The sequence below is a fragment of the Staurois parvus genome, unplaced genomic scaffold (assembly GCF_062004578.1).
Source record: "Staurois parvus isolate SC_StPar_1 unplaced genomic scaffold, SC_StPar_1.0 ptg000155l, whole genome shotgun sequence".
Lineage (NCBI taxonomy): Eukaryota > Metazoa > Chordata > Amphibia > Anura > Ranidae > Staurois > Staurois parvus.
The window spans coordinates 13,534,628-13,552,433 of record NW_028317951.1 but is presented as its reverse complement, the minus strand read 5'-3'; the positions used below and the strand labels follow the sequence as shown (position 1 = coordinate 13,552,433).

The 17,806-nt window shown below is 37.7% G+C and overlaps 1 protein-coding gene across 2 annotated transcripts in view; it reads left to right on the top strand.

The window, feature by feature from the left end:
• Window positions 1-2,557: 2,557 nt before the first annotated feature.
• Window positions 2,558-17,806, top strand: part of MECOM (MDS1 and EVI1 complex locus) — a 72,693-nt gene continuing 57,444 nt past the window's right edge. Inside the window, exons 1-2 of one of the 2 annotated variants that reach the window (XM_089675472.1) lie at window positions 2,558-2,770; window positions 7,924-8,058. The gene's annotated coding sequence lies outside the window, so the exon portion shown is untranslated. Of the gene's footprint in view, window positions 2,771-7,923; window positions 8,059-17,806 lie in introns of those variants that run through there. The other variant, XM_089675470.1, reaches the window with a different exon arrangement.

The following is a 17,806-nucleotide window of genomic DNA, read 5'->3' as shown; positions in this document are numbered from 1 at the left end:
TTTAAACAATAACAGGGACACAAATGTGACTTAGTATTGACAATCACAAAATATAAATGCAATATAAACAGAGACACAATAAGTAATAACAGGGACACAATGTAGTTTAGTAGTAACAATCACACAAATATAATTGCAATATTAACAGAGACACACATGTAACTTTAAGTATTAACAGAGACACAAATGCAACTTAGTAGTAACAATCACACAATATAATTGCAATATAAACAGAGACACAATAAGTAATAACAGAGACACAATGTAGTTTAGTAGTAACAATCACACAAATATAATTGCAATATTAACAGAGACACACATGTAACTTTAAGTATTAACAGAGACACAAATGCAACTTAGTAGTAACAATTACATAATATAATTGTAATATAAACAGGGACACAATAGTAATTTAGTGACAATCACACAATACAATTGTAATACAGAGACACACATGCAACTTTAAGTAATAACAGGAACAAAAATGTAACTTAGTAGTAACAGTCACATAATATAATTGTAATATAAACAGGGACACAAATATAACTTAGTGACAATCACACAATATAATTGTAATATAAACAAGGACACAAATGTTACTTTAAGGGGTTGATTTATTAAAGCTGGAGAGTGCAACGTCTGGTGCTGCTGCGCATGGTAGCCAATCAGCTTCTAAGTTCAGCTTGTTCACTTAAGCTTTGACCATAAAACCTGGGAGCTGATTGGCTTCTATGCATCAGATTGTGCACTCTCCAGTTTAATCAACCCTTACGTATTAACAGGGACACAAATGTAATGTAGGAGTGACAATCACACAGATACAATCGTGACATAAATAGTGGCACAAATGTCATCTATTAGTGACAGTCACACAAATATAATTGTAGCACAAACAGGGACACAAACATAACTTTAAATATTAACAGAGAAACAAATGTAACTTAGTTGTGACATATACACGAATATAATGGTGATACAAATGTAACTTATTAGTGATAATCACACACATGTACTAGTAGAATAAATAGTGCCACAAATGTAACTTAGTAGTAACAGTCACACAAACATAACTGTGCCATAAACAGGGACACAAAGGTAAGTTAGTCATGAAAGTTACACAAAAATAACAGTAGCATAGTGACACAAATGTAAGTGGCAGTCACACAAATACAACTGTGGCATAAACACTGACACAAATGTAACTTAGGAGTGACAATGACACAACTACAATTGTGGCATTGACAGTGACAAACTATATTTTAGTAATGACAGTCACACAAATAGAATTGTAGGAAATGGCACAAATGTAACTTAGTAGTGGTAATGACGCAAAGACAACTGTAGCATGACACACATGAACACTTTTGTCATTTAGTAGTAACAGTGATACCAATATTTCCGTATTACCTCTGACACAAATACATTCAGCAGTGACACATACACTCTAGCACTGGGAAACCAAGATGACTTTAGTATGTACAATGTGTCCCCTTAGTATAACTAGTGACACCTTTACTATTAAACAGAGATAGAAGTATTCATCCTGATGGGAGTACATAGTAACAAGTTGTACAATATAATGATGTGTAAGTTGCAGAGGCATCCTGTGTCATTTTACTATCAGAACCGATTAGAGTGCAGTTCCTATTGATAAGAGATGGTGCCATGTAGTTATTGGTGTGCAGGGAGTTCCAGGAATCAAAGTTCTGCGAGCAGTAAATCTGCTTATTTCAGGCCAGTAGACTTGTGCAGGGCAGAGCAGGACTGGATGGACAGAAGGAGATGAGATTTCCCTGTAAGAATGAAATCCACCCCCCCAGGATCTCCCCATTGGTCGCTGATTCCAAGGATGGGATCGACATGTGTAAGGGGATGGGGCATGTAGAATCAGTCTGTCCTATAGGACTCTTTAGCGACCTTTTAGTGACCTCTTCTTGCAGGGAAGGCTGCTGTCACTTTAAAATGTCCTGAGAGAGGAGCCAGTGTCTGTGCTGGAGATGTACATGTGGAGCCCCCTCTCCTCCTCTTTTCTGGATGGCCGCTCTCATCTGCTTTAAAGAGACACTTGGTGGCATCAAGAAGTTCCCACATCACACTGAACACTTGTGAAGGGGATGGTCCCGGGAGGATCTGACAAAGAAAGCTAGTCCATCCTGGGAGCCATTCACTGGGCACTCCATCCACACACAGCACTGGCACTGGGATATTGTCCTGACAACTCCAACATCGGGAATCTCAGCACGGCTGCTTGTCACCCCTCTCTGGGATCTCTCCATACTACCAGGACCATCTGCCCTGACTTCCAGCAGACAGGCACTGGAGGACCTCAGGACTGCCGACACCAGGGACCTCAGGACTGCAGACACCAGGGACCTCAGGACTGCCGACATCACGGACTTCAGGACTGCCGACACCCGATCATTGGTGATCGGTGCTGACACCAGGGCTACTTCGGACTGCTGACAACCGGGGATCTGAGGACTGCTACAACCCAGGGTACTGCTGATTTTTGCTGTCACCCTGTACTGATCTCCGGTGTCACCCGGGACACTGCTGATCTCTGGTGTCACTCGACTGGCTGATAAGAGCACAGAAAGTGAGAGAAAAGGGAGGTGTCCGAGAAGGACACGAGCCCTGGATCACTTTGCTGACACTTTCAGTTTCTTTAGATTGCTGTCAGTGTTGGCTGTCTGGGACTCTGGCTGTGGATGTGCTGAGCCGGGGAGGACAAGGCTGGTCACTGACCTGCTATGACCGGACTGACTCTCAGGTAAGTCAGTAGTCAGGGCTCCTGGGTGCACACTGCCCTTCTCCTGCCTCCTGGGGACTTGGGCATAGTTGGGGTCAGTAGGCACTGCTACACCATCCACCCTCCATATACCCTCACAGTGTGTGTGTGCGAAGACTATCCTACTCTGAGGACTCTGTGTACCTCTATCCCACCCTACTCTGTGTACCCTACATGTGCCTGGACTATCAATCACAGTGTACTCTGGGTGTGCATGGATGGCCTCATCTATACTGCACACTTATCCTGTGTGCATGGACACATCCATACTACAATGTGTATATTATATGTGTAGGGACACATCCATCCTATAATGTGTATATTATGTGTGTAGGGACACATCCATCCTATAGTGTGTATATTATGTGTGTAGGCACAAATCCATCCCATAGCGTGTATATTATGTGTGTAGGGACACATCCATACTACAATGTGTATATTATGTGTGTAGGGGCACATCCATCCCATAGTGTGTATATTATGTGTGTAGGGACACATCCATCCTATAGTGTGTATATTTGTGTAGGGACACATCCATCCCATAGTGTGTATATTATGTGTGTAGGGGCACATCCATCCTATAGTGTGTATATTTGTGCAGGGACACATCAATACTACAATGTGTATATTATGTGTGTAGGGACACATCCATCCTATAGTGTGTATATTATGTGTGTAGAGACTCTGTCCTATACATTGGATTCTGTTTGTGTGCATATACGTATCTATCCTATGTATTTTACACTGTGTGTGCATGGATTTTTCTGTCCTATATATGTTATTCTGTGTGTGCATGGACTTATCTGTCCTATGTGTTTTATACTATGTGTGCATGGATTTATCTGTCCTATGTGTTTTATACTGTGTGTGCATGGACTTATCTGTCCTATGTGTTTTATACTGTGTGTGCATGGACTTATCTGTCGTATGTGTTTTATACTGTGTGTGCATGGATTTATCTGTCCTATGTGTTTTATACTGTGTGTGCATGGACTTATCTGTCCTATGTGTTTTATACTGTGTGTGCATAGACTTATCTGTCGTATGTGTTTTATACTATGTGTGCATGGACTTATCTGTCGTATGTGTTTTATACTATGTGTGCATGGACTTATCTGTCGTATGTGTTTTAATATGTGTGTTATAATACTGTTTATGCATGTACTTACCTATCCTAAAAAAAATTCATTGTGTGTGGGCAAGGCTCATCTGTAGTACACTGTGTATATAATGTGTTCCTGGACTTATCTAACCTACGCATTTTTACCTGTGTGGACATGGACACATGAATCCTTCACACTTTAGTGTGTGTGTGTGAGTGTGTATGGACTCATCAAATCTACACTGTGTACCTTATGTGTGCATGGATACATCTATACTGTACCCTGTGTGTGTCTGGACTCACCTATCATATACATATTATCCTGTGTGTATGGACTTACCCATCCTATACATTTTATCCTGTGTGTGAATGGACTAACCTTTCATATGCATTTTATCCTGTGTGTGTATGGAGTCACCTATCATATAGATTTGATCCTGTGAGTGTATGAGTATGGACTAACCTTTCATATACATTTTATCCTGTGAGTGTATGAACTAATCTTTCATATACATATTATCCTGTGTGTGTATGGACTAGCCTTTCATATACATTTTATCCTGTGTGTGTGTATGGACTAATCATTCATATACATATTATCCTGTGTGTGTGTGTGTGTGTGTATGGACTCGCTTATCCTATACATTTTATCCTGTGAGTGTATGGACTAACATTTCATATACATATTATCCTGTGTGTGTATGGACTAACCTTTCATATACATATTATCCTGTGTGTGTATGGACTAACCTTTCATATACATATTATCCTGTGTGTGTATGGACTAACCTTTCATATACATATTATCCTGTGTGTGTATGGACTAACCTTTCATATACATATTATCCTGTGTGTGTATGGACTAATCTTTCATATACATTTTATCCTGTGTGTGTATGGACTAACCTTTAATATACATATTATCCTGTGTGCATGGATTTATCTAAGCTAGCCTGTGTATTTTATGCGTTCATGGACACATCTAGATTGCACAGTGTACCCTGTATGTGTGCAATAACTTTTCTATCCTGTACATTTTATCCAGTGTGCCTGGACTCATCCTACCCTAGTCAGTGTACCTTATCTGTTATCTGGATTTATCTGTACTAACTACACAGTGTACACAGGTTACCATAGAACCACCTACCCTGTGTGTGTCTGCACTCATCTATCATACACTATGTATCATTTGCCTCTGAACCCCATTCCATGTACCCTGTGTGTGCCTAGACTCATCCCACCCTCCAACATGTCCTGGACTCAGCTCTTCTATCCATTATACCAAGTGAGTGCCTGGACTCTTCCATACCCCCCCCCCCCCCATGCATTGTGTGTACCTGGGCCACTTCTTCCACACTTGTGTTGTGTCTGGGACAGGAAGGCAGTGTGTAGTGTTGTCTGCCATTGCCTGATGACACTTGGTAAACACAAGTTGTCTGCGGGACACTTTCTCCAGACACCCACTATACCAGTCCAGCCACTTTGTCAGCCTACTCCTGCCTCTCAGCCAGGGGAATCCTCCCGCTGAAAATGTGATAGTCCCCGGGAGAGGGAGCAGATTAATCACTCCATGTCACATAGGGAACACTGCATGTGCAATGAGATTAGGACCATTTACTAACTGGGGACACTGGCCTGAACCCCCCCCCCCAATCCCTACAGCTCAGGAACTGCTCCCCTCCACACACACTCATAGAACACAAGAATACAGAATAATAATATTCTAATATATATATATAGTAAGAAAGAAAGAAAGAAAAAGAAAGAAAAAGAAAAGAAAGAGAAATATATCCTGATATATATATATATATATATATATATATATATATATATATATATATCAGGATATATTTCTCTCTTTTCTTATAGATAGATAGATAGATAGATAGATAGATAGATAGATAGATAGATAGATAGAGAGAGAGACAGATCGATATCAGGTAGATAAATGAGATGACAGATAGAAGATACATAGATAGATAGATAGAAGATAGATAGAGAGATAAATAGATACCGGATAGATAGATAGATAGATAGATAGATAGATAGATAGATAGATAGATAGATAGATAGGTAGATAGATCGATATAAGGTAGATAGATGACAGATAGATAGATTGATAGATAGATAGATAGATAGATAGATTCATCGATAGTAGATAGATCGTACACACAGGAAAAATGTATATATATATATATATATACATATATATATATATATATATATATATATATATATATATAGTAGATAGAGAGATAGATAAATATATCTATCTATCTATCTATCTATCTATCTATTTATATATATATATATATATATATATATATATATATATATATATATATATCCTCTGCATTACCACCGCATTAAAATAGTTATCCTTTTCTGGATCAACACATTTAAATTTTCGATTTTCCAGTTTTTATTCTAAACTTGATCAACTTTCTTTCTTTTACCCTTCTGTTATTTTTCCACCATTCCGCCGAATTCTGACTCTGATTCGTTATCTGGAATATCTTCGTGCCATTTATTCTACAGTGCCCAGTCCTTGTATATTTATTACACACGTCCTTGTATATTTATTACACACACTCTTTCAATTTATTTCTATTTAATCACAGAGGCAGGCAGAGAGAATTAAATAAATGCTGTCCTTGTATTTTATGAGTTGTAATAATAATTTGATCGCAGGGCACCAATTGTAATAATTCTGTGCCTATTATTATATATATAATACACGAATTTTCCTATTATTAAATATTTGTTTTTTTATTAAATGCAATCCATAGAGCATAACGTTGTTTCATGTCCAGGAGCCCCATTTGCAAAAAGTGGCCGAATCTTTGGAAAAGTTGTCAGGAAAGTTGTAGCTGGGGGTGTAGGATAGGATCGGTTCGCTCCCCAGCCCCCCCCCCCCCCCCCCGAACCTGGTCCCGGATCAGGGAGCACAGAGGGGACAAGGAGTGACAATTGGGACATTGGCTGAGCCTGGCTGCTGCTCTCTTTTCATTGCGGGAATATTAGTAACTCCCTTTCAAGCGTGCAAATGTCACCGGCTAAAAATTATTTGCGGCATTAATTGTGGCCCTTTTAACCCCTAAAAGAGATGGATGCTGGAGAGGCGGCTTTGTGCGGATGAAGAATGCTTTATTGGGGAAGCTTTTGTGGCTCTTTAATTGCTGTGAGTGGAGAGGGTTATTGGCTGGTTCCCCCAGTGCCCTGCACACAGCCTCGTCCCCATTGAACTGGTTATGTAGTTAATGAGCTGCAGGGCTCATCGCCCTATGGCCAGAGCTGCACCGCACACTGCACCGCACACCAGAAACAGCAATACAATAGCCTGCGATAGATTGTTTGTTTTGTCCTCCAATTCCCGATGAAATCTCCTCATTTACCAAGCTCCCCTGTAATGCAGTTGTGATGACACATCAAGTTAAGCCATAAATTAAAGTGATGGGAGAGTAAAGTCCTCACAAGACGGGATAATAACACTGTCATTTACAATGTGGATATTCATGAGATTTTCCAAACCTCTAAGAGACATTTGGCTTTATTGTTAAGTGCAATAAAACGACCTGGGAGGAAATCTGGGGGATCTGATGTGAATTCTTGCAAATTGGGGTTGAAATAATTACTAGACCGACAGCTGCTTAACCCCATCCTTGCTGGATGGAGCCTGGAGTCACCAAGTTAGCTGATGGTGCCTGCAAACAAAAAGTGTCAAGTGGATCTTGTTATTGACAGCAGTTTATAGTGTGTTACAAAGCAGCCCAGCTATGCTCTGTGTAGCAATGTATCAATTACTAGCAGTCCCAGCTCTTGCTTGCAAATTCCTATACACAGTCATAAACTCCTTGCTAGCAATATGTGGCCTTGTAGCAGCCCTGCCTTTGTAATTCCATTAGATCTGGCCATACATTAAACTCTAGGAGCTGATCCTTTTCACTCCACTGATCAAATCTCAATTAAAAAGTATTTCCTCTGCACTTTGGACATGGGGTAACCAGAATACAAATGTCTTTTCTCCATCTAGATCTTGGACGAGCATGGCAATGTGAAATTCTGCATTGATGCTAGCCAACCAGATGTGGGCAACTGGCTGAAATTTATTCGATTTGCTGGCTATTACCATCAGCATAATTTGGTGGCTTATCAGCTCAATGATCAGGTAGGTTCATTTTTTTTTATTCCTCTATTTTTGGAGCGGTTTTACAAGCCCACGCAAGTAGTGGAATCATCATTTGTAGAATGAGTGGGAGATGGACTGTGATGAATGCTGGAGCATGGCACAACAGGCAGATTAGTTGATAAATTATGTAATTTTCTATTGCCCACAACATCCAAAAAATAAGATGGAACTCATTTTCCTATTATTCTGCCAAGTCAGCACCTGATCAGCTTGGATTAAATTTTAAAATCAAATTCATTTTTTTCTGTACATTTCAACCATAGGCAGAATTATTTCTAATTTTCTGAAAGAAATGTATTGACTTAAACTGATGCATTTAAAATTATTTATAATGTAAAAAAAAAAAAAAAAAAAAGGTTTTTCGTTCATTGCAGTGTTTCAGCTATTCAGGAAGAATCTCTTGAAATACAGATGCAGAAACACAGGTCCCAGGGCTGCATATAAAAGAAGGTGTAAACATTTTTTTTTTTTTTGAAGATCCATTTTCAGAGCTTGCTTAGAATCTGGTAATACTATTTGAAAAAGAACTATTATTGCAGCTGTGGATCAGAGCTATAAATATTATTGTATGTTTAAATATCCTAAATAATTTTTATTATATGAAATTGAAATGCTAAGGAATTTCAGTTGTAATAAAAAAAAAAAAGGAAGGAAAACGTTTTTGTTACGTGTGCTTGTTTTTCTTCTATTAATATTTGTTTTTATAATAGTATTCTTATTTTGATCATCATTATATATATATATATATATATATATATATATATATATATATATATATAGATAGATAGATATAGATATATATATCTTTTGTTTTTTTAAATAAATTGTATAAATAAATAAATAAATACACACACATATATATACGTGTGTGTATATATATATATATATATATATATATATATACACACATATATATATATATATACACACACACACACACATATATATATATACACACACACATATATATATATATATATATATATATTATATGTATGTATATGTATTTAAATAATTCAGGCTATGAAGAAGACATTTCTTAGGTTCAACCTCTTCTTGCAAAATTGCACACTGCTGATCCAGAGAATAATTGAGTAAAACCCAAGTGATGGCCCCCAGTGCACACTCTTTTAGTACTTATGTAGCTATTCTGTCATTGCTGTCACTCCACATATCAGCTGTAACATATATGTGATCATTTAGTAACAGGAAAAAAACTTCACTCTTTCTCAGTGAACCTCTCTATGCTTTAAACATCCAATCAGATTTAAGCAGAATAAAAAAAGCGCAATTATCCTCTAAACATGATTGGCTGCTGGAAGGGAAACAAGTCTTCAGGGCCGGAGCAGAACGTACACTATTTAGTAACGTCGACCCTTTTTTTTCCAGACAAGGGGGTGTTGGTTATTGTTGAGATGCCCTGCTGTTGTCTTCTCCAGGAGTGGAGAGGTTAAGGCAGTCTGGCCTGGTCCTGTTGAGGTCTGAGAAAGCTGCTCTTAGGAGCAGGATAAAAGGGCTCTCTCAAGAGGTTCTCCAAGACCTTTTATTCTTCTCCATGAAGACTAAGATCTGCCAACTGGTGAATAAGCAGTACTCATCACATAATGAACACTCTTATTGTGCAAGAGATTATTGAATATCACCCCATGCATGGGAGACACTTGATCAGCAGTAATTGTTAACCGCTAATTACTTGAACTCACCTGTGAAACTCCCAAGCAAACATTACACTTCACCTGAAATAGAATCGGCTTACTGCAAATAACTTGGTTCTCATGCTGGATGTACAGTAATAGGTGCAGGCTTGACTGAAGGACAGGTCTGAAGCCTCAGACAGCTGAAGGTATGAGATTAACATGCACACACCCAATACTTCTTTTTTTTCCTCCCAGCTAAAGATTCCATAGAAACAAAAAGACCCTATTTACACCCGCAATCACATCCACTGTTCAAACAGTTGTGATTTAACCCTTCAAAGGACCTAGTGACTCATCTATACTTTGAATGGAATAATCATTAACTCAAATCCTATTCCCCTAATAACACTGTTTAATCAAAGTCTCATAACAAATATCTGCATCAAATTTATTGTTTCTTAATTGGAAATAATGCTTTCATAGGATTACAGTTCCAAGAGCAGATGTTATATTTTAGTGATTTTTTTTTTTCTTTTGCTTTATTTCTTCATAAAGCTAGGCCGAGTGATGTCATGCAGCCCATTCAACAAACAAAATTGTTAATGGTGCTATTTATTTTCATGCAACGCTTTCAACAAAATCTTGACTGTACGATTTGACCTAAACTGTTAATTGAACAGTATATCCCAGTGTATACATGACTTAATATTCTGGCCCTAATGATTGCATAGTGTCTGAGAGCTCCACATTAACTGCAGTAATTTGTCTTCTCACATGATCCCATGCCAAATATGCTTGTAAAATTGTGGCCACAGGTTGTTATAACATCAGAGTGTTAAACTCTTCACCATTTATGCATGATAATTATTTTTAGTTGGCCATTTTTGGAGGCCAATTTGTATTCACATATGATTTCAATTGAAGATTGTTGCTTGAACAAAAAATAGCCATACTATTTATATATATGCCATCACTAGGGTGTTCAGTTTATTATATCTCAGAGTGGGAAATGTCTGAAGTAAATGTAGAGCATTTTCTTTATTCTAAAGTTTCTAGATGTTTCAGCCATTTTTAAATTATAATGCGTGACTTGTTTTAAATTGATTCGGTCGTGTAAGGCATGATCACAGCTTTGCAAAACAGACAGACACTATTGCTTTTTCTTTTTAAATTTATGCTACCATTGCCAGATAGTAAGCAGTGGAAAATCAAGGCATGGATACCATTTATTTAAAATTGTGACCCTTTTGCAGAAACCTTTACAGAAGCTTTCAGCATTGCTCTGAGTTAGATAATTGTAATTATGATTTAATATGGGTACACCCAGAGTAAATTCTGTGTTGTGTTGTACTAAATAACAATACACTGTACTGCATAATCTATACGTTGACAGACTAAGCAAAAATAGTTGCTTTATATAATGAATGAACTACTGCATGTCCTTGTTATTGGAACAGATCCCTTTAAGTTCAAATTAAAATATTTCTGATGTTGCATACATAGGCAGAGACGTCAGTTTGATACAGAGTAAACTATACAATTTTCTGTCAAATTTCTGCCCAATTTTCTTTAGATTTACCTTCAACTATGTAGTGCAAGGGCCCACCTAATTGGATACAATTGAAAGTGTTGTTTAGGTTTGACCTTATATTATAGGTTTTTTGGTAAATCTAAACCAAATTCCTCTAGAAAATGTATAATGTATGGCCAGCCTAAGACTGGACATACGTTATACCATTTTTTTGAGAATTTTGCTATATACCATATAATATGAGGTCATACCTAAACAACACTTTCAATTGTATCCAATTACACAGGCCCTTGCAGTACATTATTGAAGCTAAATCTAAAGGAAAATGGGCAGAAATCGGACAGAAAATTGTATAGTGTATAGCCAGCCTAATGCTGGCCATACATTATACAATTTTCTTGAGAATTTTGTTTTAGATTTACCAAAAACCATATAATACGAGGTCAAACCTAAACAACACTTTCAATTGTATCTAATTAGGCAGGCCCTTGCAGTACATAGTTGAAGGTAAATCTAAAAGAAAATAGGCAGAAATTGGACAGAAATTTGTATGAAAAGTGTATAGTGTATTTCCAGCCTTAGCCCATTCTTGGGTCTATTCTACAAATGCACAGGTGGCTTCTTTTTCCCAGAAACTTTAGAAAGTTGGAATCACTGGAAGTATAGCATAAAATAATTTCTGCTATCAGGAAACTAGTAATCTAGATTGTTTTAGGACAAAGCTGTTCATGTCTTTACAATACATGAGCATCCTGTTTCATCTATCCTTGAAATATTTGACCTTAACCCCTGCAGTGTCTTTATGTCAAGCTAGCACAATTATGCTCAGTGTGTCTATAGAGGAAAAGGCTCACAACTGCTGTTATGTGTGATTTCTTTCAATTCCATACTATTAGAAATCTCATTAAGCATGTCCACTTTGGAGATTATTGTGTTTCAAAATATGAATTAAAGTGACATCATTACTTCCCAGCGTTTCTCAAGTTTTGTTTTTGTACTAAAACTTTATATTCAGAAACACATGCTGACTCCCCCATGTAAATTGCAGGCCTCTTTGTCTTGCTTATTTGCATTTTAATTATTGTTCTGGAAAAATAATTTAAGTTCCCTCAAACCACTTCTCAGGAGCTTTAGCTAAAGCACTGTTCTTTAAAAAAATGTGGTGTATCATGTCCACTGTGGTGCTCTTGATATCTTTATTTTGTAAGCTCAACCATAGTTTGCCATAAAACAGCCATCATGCAGTTGCAGCATACTTTTTCGACCCCTTAGAAGGATTTATTTTGAAGGTTACTCTGTTTTCTGTACAGGTGAGAATGTTGCATGTTTCCACAGAAGCCCCATATGAATGAGGTGGTGCTGGCACCTTTCAGGTCCCCAATTTAACCCCTGCATTCCTGCGTTGTTAACACTAAGGTGACCTGCTTTCTATCGCTTCGCTTAGATCTCACGTCCACTCTTTAAAACTGTAACGATTACCTAGAGAGCAATACAGGTACAATAAATCAGTGTCTGAAAGTATCAAACCCAAGCAGCACTTAATGAAAATGTCCTGTACCCATATTTAATTGTTCATGGGTCTTCTAGGCTTAATTGTCTAAAAGAATGTAAAATACACTATTTAGAGTAAAAAAAAAAAAAAAAAAATTTTATACAAATATAAGACATTGTAAAAGATAAAGGCTGTTTGAGAATATACAAAGGAATCACAAACCAAGCTTGTTTATTAGAAATGCACATTTTCCCCACTCTTTTAAACTGTGTTTAATTCAAACACCAACCAGGAAAAGCAAAAAAAAAAAATAATTAACTTGTCTAGGGTACTTGGTATGAAGCGTACGTCCTTTTTGTAGATCGGCCATAAACATTTTAACTATTTTTAATGGTTTTTATTTTTGAAGGTAGTTTGCAAGCTTTACCAGCTCATGGCTAGCAGTATGTTTTACCATTTGATTTTCATTTATTATACATTTTGCTAAGTATTGTGGTATGCTGTAATTGTTTTCCTCTTTTTATATTAAGCTGTAATTTTAATATTAGGAACAATTCCACGACTAGAAAATAAAACAAAACAGTAAAAAAAAAAGTCAGAAAATGCTTTACCAATAAGATGATTTTTTTACTCTTCCGGTAAACTTTCAAACACCTAATCAAGTATATATTTTATTCTTGTCCTCTTAGCTTGACTATGTGTTTCCGGTGAACACAGCTAACCTACAAAAAGTTCATTTAATAAATCACAAGTTTGTTAAATGATTTCAGTTTTCTTTAAACATAAGGGAAGGAAGTGGAACGTTTTCAAGTTTTTTTGAAGGTAGCACCTTATTCTCTAGTATTTGTTATGCAGGGTACAGTTTGTTTTGTATTGTTTGTGTGCATTAGTCTCAATGCTTGCACCAGTACATGACCCTTTCACTAGTGGAAGCTGAAGATTTCATAGCAGCCCGCACTCTGCTGGAGAATGCAGCTATTTTTATATAGCATAGAATTGCTGGAGCTTAATGGTCATCTGTTTCACAACAGGAATCTTGGATGCCGTTGTAGGGTAAAAAAGACAAACACAAGCGCATATTTCCATGTATCTTGGGACAGATAAAATCCTGCTGTGAAGCACTGGGATGTGAGTTTTGTTCCAGAGCCTGTCGTGTCCCATAGAGTGCCACAGTCAGTACGATCATTCCTGCTTGTCCTTTAAGGCTGCTTTACATTGCACTTATACCCGGCCTTGTTTTATGGCCCATAAATAAAGCTGTATTGTACAGGGAGCATGCAATACTTTGCACTCAAGCATGTCAAAAATCAACATTTCGCTTCAAAGAAAACTTCTGGCTGCAGCCTGGAAATTTGTTGGTGCAACACTGAAAGGAACGTTTTCCTTTATTAGTTCAATTATTACAACTTCCTGAATAGGTCAAAGGTCATTCATAACTCACGCCGGTGTCATTTTTAGTAATGGCAATGGAGTCTATTAATCCAAAACGAAATGATCTGTGTATGACCAGACAGTGAACATATAACACTGCACATCACAGTCCGCCTCACCAGGTTCAAAAGTTAATCATTCTGGCCCAGCTAGCGTGGACCATAATTGATGGTGTCTGCTTTGGTGCCTGTGTGGGATTTAATCTGATAGGTTCAAGTGTAAATTTTTTAAGGCGGTAAATTTAGGCTAGTATGTTTTGGAAAGCCATCAAAATAACTGTATACGCATTAAAAAAAAAAAAAGAAAATGTGAAGTTGTTGCTTCCTCAAACAAGCCACTGACAGAAACGTCTGCCCTAGTTCCTATTGGCAGCGAAGAGGTTATTTTATCCACGGCAAATAATAAATAAAGGCCCGTGTAACAGGGCTGCATAAAAACGTATTTATGTGAACATAATTTATGGTGCATGAAGTTCAGCACTCATGTACTGCTGCTTTTTAAACACTTTTGCTCTTCTTTTGCTGGCCTTCTGGTAGAACAGCACTTAATTTATGTCTCAGAAAAGTGCATTTCTTCCTCTAGCAAACTGGCTGGCAAATTAAAAGTGAAATCTGACAAACATTACAGCAGCATGTAAAAAGTCCCTCCTATTTTAGAGAGTTGACTATGACATCACTGGGGCGCCAACAGCTTCACATGTCACCAAGTACCCATTGCACTTTTTTATGTCTTAATTGTAAAGTGTAAAATGGATTCAGCACAGGCCATCTTATCAAATGTGCCGGATTAAAGAAGATGTCTCTGGAAATCTGTTTGCTCTAGTCTTAAATAAATAGTACGTGTTTGGAAAGAAAATAGTTTAACTGCTTTTTATTTTTTTTTCATTTCTTGGCTGTAGTTGGACTAGAACTATAAACCTTGCCTTTCAATGTTAAGGTATTGATGTTGTTTTGGGAATGTGTCAGGTTTTTGATTGCAGGCCCAGTGTAAACTTTCATTTTGGCATAACATGCAGAAAGGTAATGAGTTCTTCTTTTGCATTGTCCTGTTTGTAATAACAAGCCCTATAGATTTGAGAATACAAATAGAATGCTTCGAAGTATTTGATTATGACAAAGTGTAGGTCTTTTATGAACCTTTTGATATGTCCGCATCTACAAACTGCCTGCATCCATGCTTAGGCCCCATGTACACGGGACATTTCTGAACGATGGAAACTGACTACTGGAAAACGTAGGTTAAAAAACGTCTGTTTAGTCAAGTTTGCATACCGTGTTTATGCACGTTTATGAGCGTTTGCATTTAGAAGGGTTTTTTAAAGATAACCTCAGGAGACCTTCCAAAATGCCCTGAAAAACAGTAACAAATTAACTATTTCAGATATTTTGAGAGAAATAGAGAGAGCAGAAGCAGAGAGAGCAGTATTTGTTGAGATTAGCTGTCTTTTTTTCTTTTTTTGTGATGTTTGGATGTGTTCCAGCTCATTTCTGTGCATAAATTATTGCAGCACTGTCTAACATATTTTTCTTCATGCAAAACCCCAAAGTATGGTGTGCTAGGTCCATTTGAGTACCGGGAAACCGCTTTGCATGCATGTTTCATAATGACAAAAGGCTGTGGGCAGCATTTGGAAATGGAAGAGTTAAAAAAAAGTTTCCAATGCAAACACCTATAAACGCGGTTAGCAGGGGCGGACTGACCATTTGGAAACTCAGGCGCTGCCCAAGGGCCCGGGGTCAGTAGGGGGCCCCATGAGATGCCGACGGTACCTTTTTCATAGGCTTTTTTGAGTTTGGGCAAGGACACAGGAGCCCCATGATCCCCTATTGCCCGGGGGCCCCATGAGTTGTCAGTCCGCTCCTGGCGGTTAGCCACATTTGGCTGCGTTTACATGTGTTTACAAGTGTTTTGCATTTAAAACGCTGATAAAATCTATTGCTGAACGCAAGTTTTCTGCATTCAAAAAAACAACTGTAAACTCAACTGCCTGTAAACGACTGTAAATGACTATGTGTACATGGACACATAGGAAAACATTAGGGTGAGTTCAGGGGCTGCTGAAAAAATGCTGAACAGCTCCTAAATGTGAGTTTATCAGCTGCAGTGTACATGAGCCCTTACAGTGACACTGTGGGTTTGATTTACTAAAACTGGAGAATGCAAAATCTGGTGCATCTCTGCCTAGAAACCAATCAGCTTCCAGGTTTCATCGTCAAAGCTTAATTGAACAAGCTGAAGTTAGAAGCTGATTGGCTACAGCTGCACCAGATTTTGCACTCTCCAGTTTTAGTAAATCATAGTTACATAGTTATGCAGGCCATAGACGGTCCGTTTATCGGCTACTTTTTCAGAATCGGCTGATTTTCGCACTGTTAGTGGGGCAATGGTATCGGCCTATTTTCGCGGTTTCTCTTCATTTTGTTTATCAGTCATGCTGGCAAATTCGGTAAAAATGGCCGATTTTCGCAATCATTGGTGGCAACATCGGTTTAAAGAACGAACAATGTTTTGTTTTTCGGACGAAAAAATCGGCCAATAAACAAACCGTCTATGGCCTGCATATGTCTGGCTGAAAAAAGACAAAAGTCCATCCAGACCCCTATTTGTATATTTAGGGTATTGTATTATTATAGGAATCTCTGGCAGTGAAAGATTCCTAAGGATTCACGACAGGGTTAGTGTAACAACTATAAGTGGATTCAATGACCTTTGTTTTTACAGTCACTAACATGCTTTCATCATTTTAATCAGTTTGACATGCAGGAGTTTAATTATTAGCAGTAGCAAGTGTGTATTCTCTTTATATTCAGACTATTATGGCAATTTATTGCTAAATTCCTGGTGGACACAACCAAAGGGTCCATGTACACAGGGCATAAAACACGCTGCTTATACAGGCTTTTTGCATGGTTTTCTTCAGCCTGTAGAAGCAGCTCTATGTTAGCCTATGTGTCCATGCATATTAGGGAGTTTACAGGCATGTTTTCAGAGGAGCATTTAGAGGCAGAAAAAAACCCCTTCAGAATCGTGTTTTTGAGAACTTTGGGGCAGAAAAATGCTTAAACATGCATAAATGTGGCTTTTAGGAGCATTTTCAAGTGTAGACTGAAAAATGAGCAGAGAGAAATCCTTTGGAAAAAAAAGCTTATAAAAGAAAATGCCCATAAACTCTCATTAACAAGCCACTATGAGCATTTTTAAGCCACTTCTTTTTCTGCCCCCAGTGTGCATGGACCCTAAATCTGCAGAATCAGGAGCTGCATACTCTATCCAGCTTTCTGCAATAAAGTCAGATATTTGTTTATAATGGAATGCTCAAACATGCAACAGTTTACTAATTAGACAGAGTTAAAAAACTCTTGCTGAGTATACCAATCTCTGGATTATAGTTATCCTGTATTACTACATATAAACTGGGAGCTGCCATATTGAATACACTCCATGCAGCTACTACACAGATAATAAGCTGCTTCTTGTAGGAGTTGGAATTTCAAATAAAAAGTGACAAAACCTCTGACAACAGTATTAAAGTGATATTAAAGCTTCGTTTTTTCTTAAAAAATAATAACAAAACATGTGATACTTACCTGCTCTGTATAATGGTTTTGCACAGAGCAGCCCCGATCCTCTTCTTCT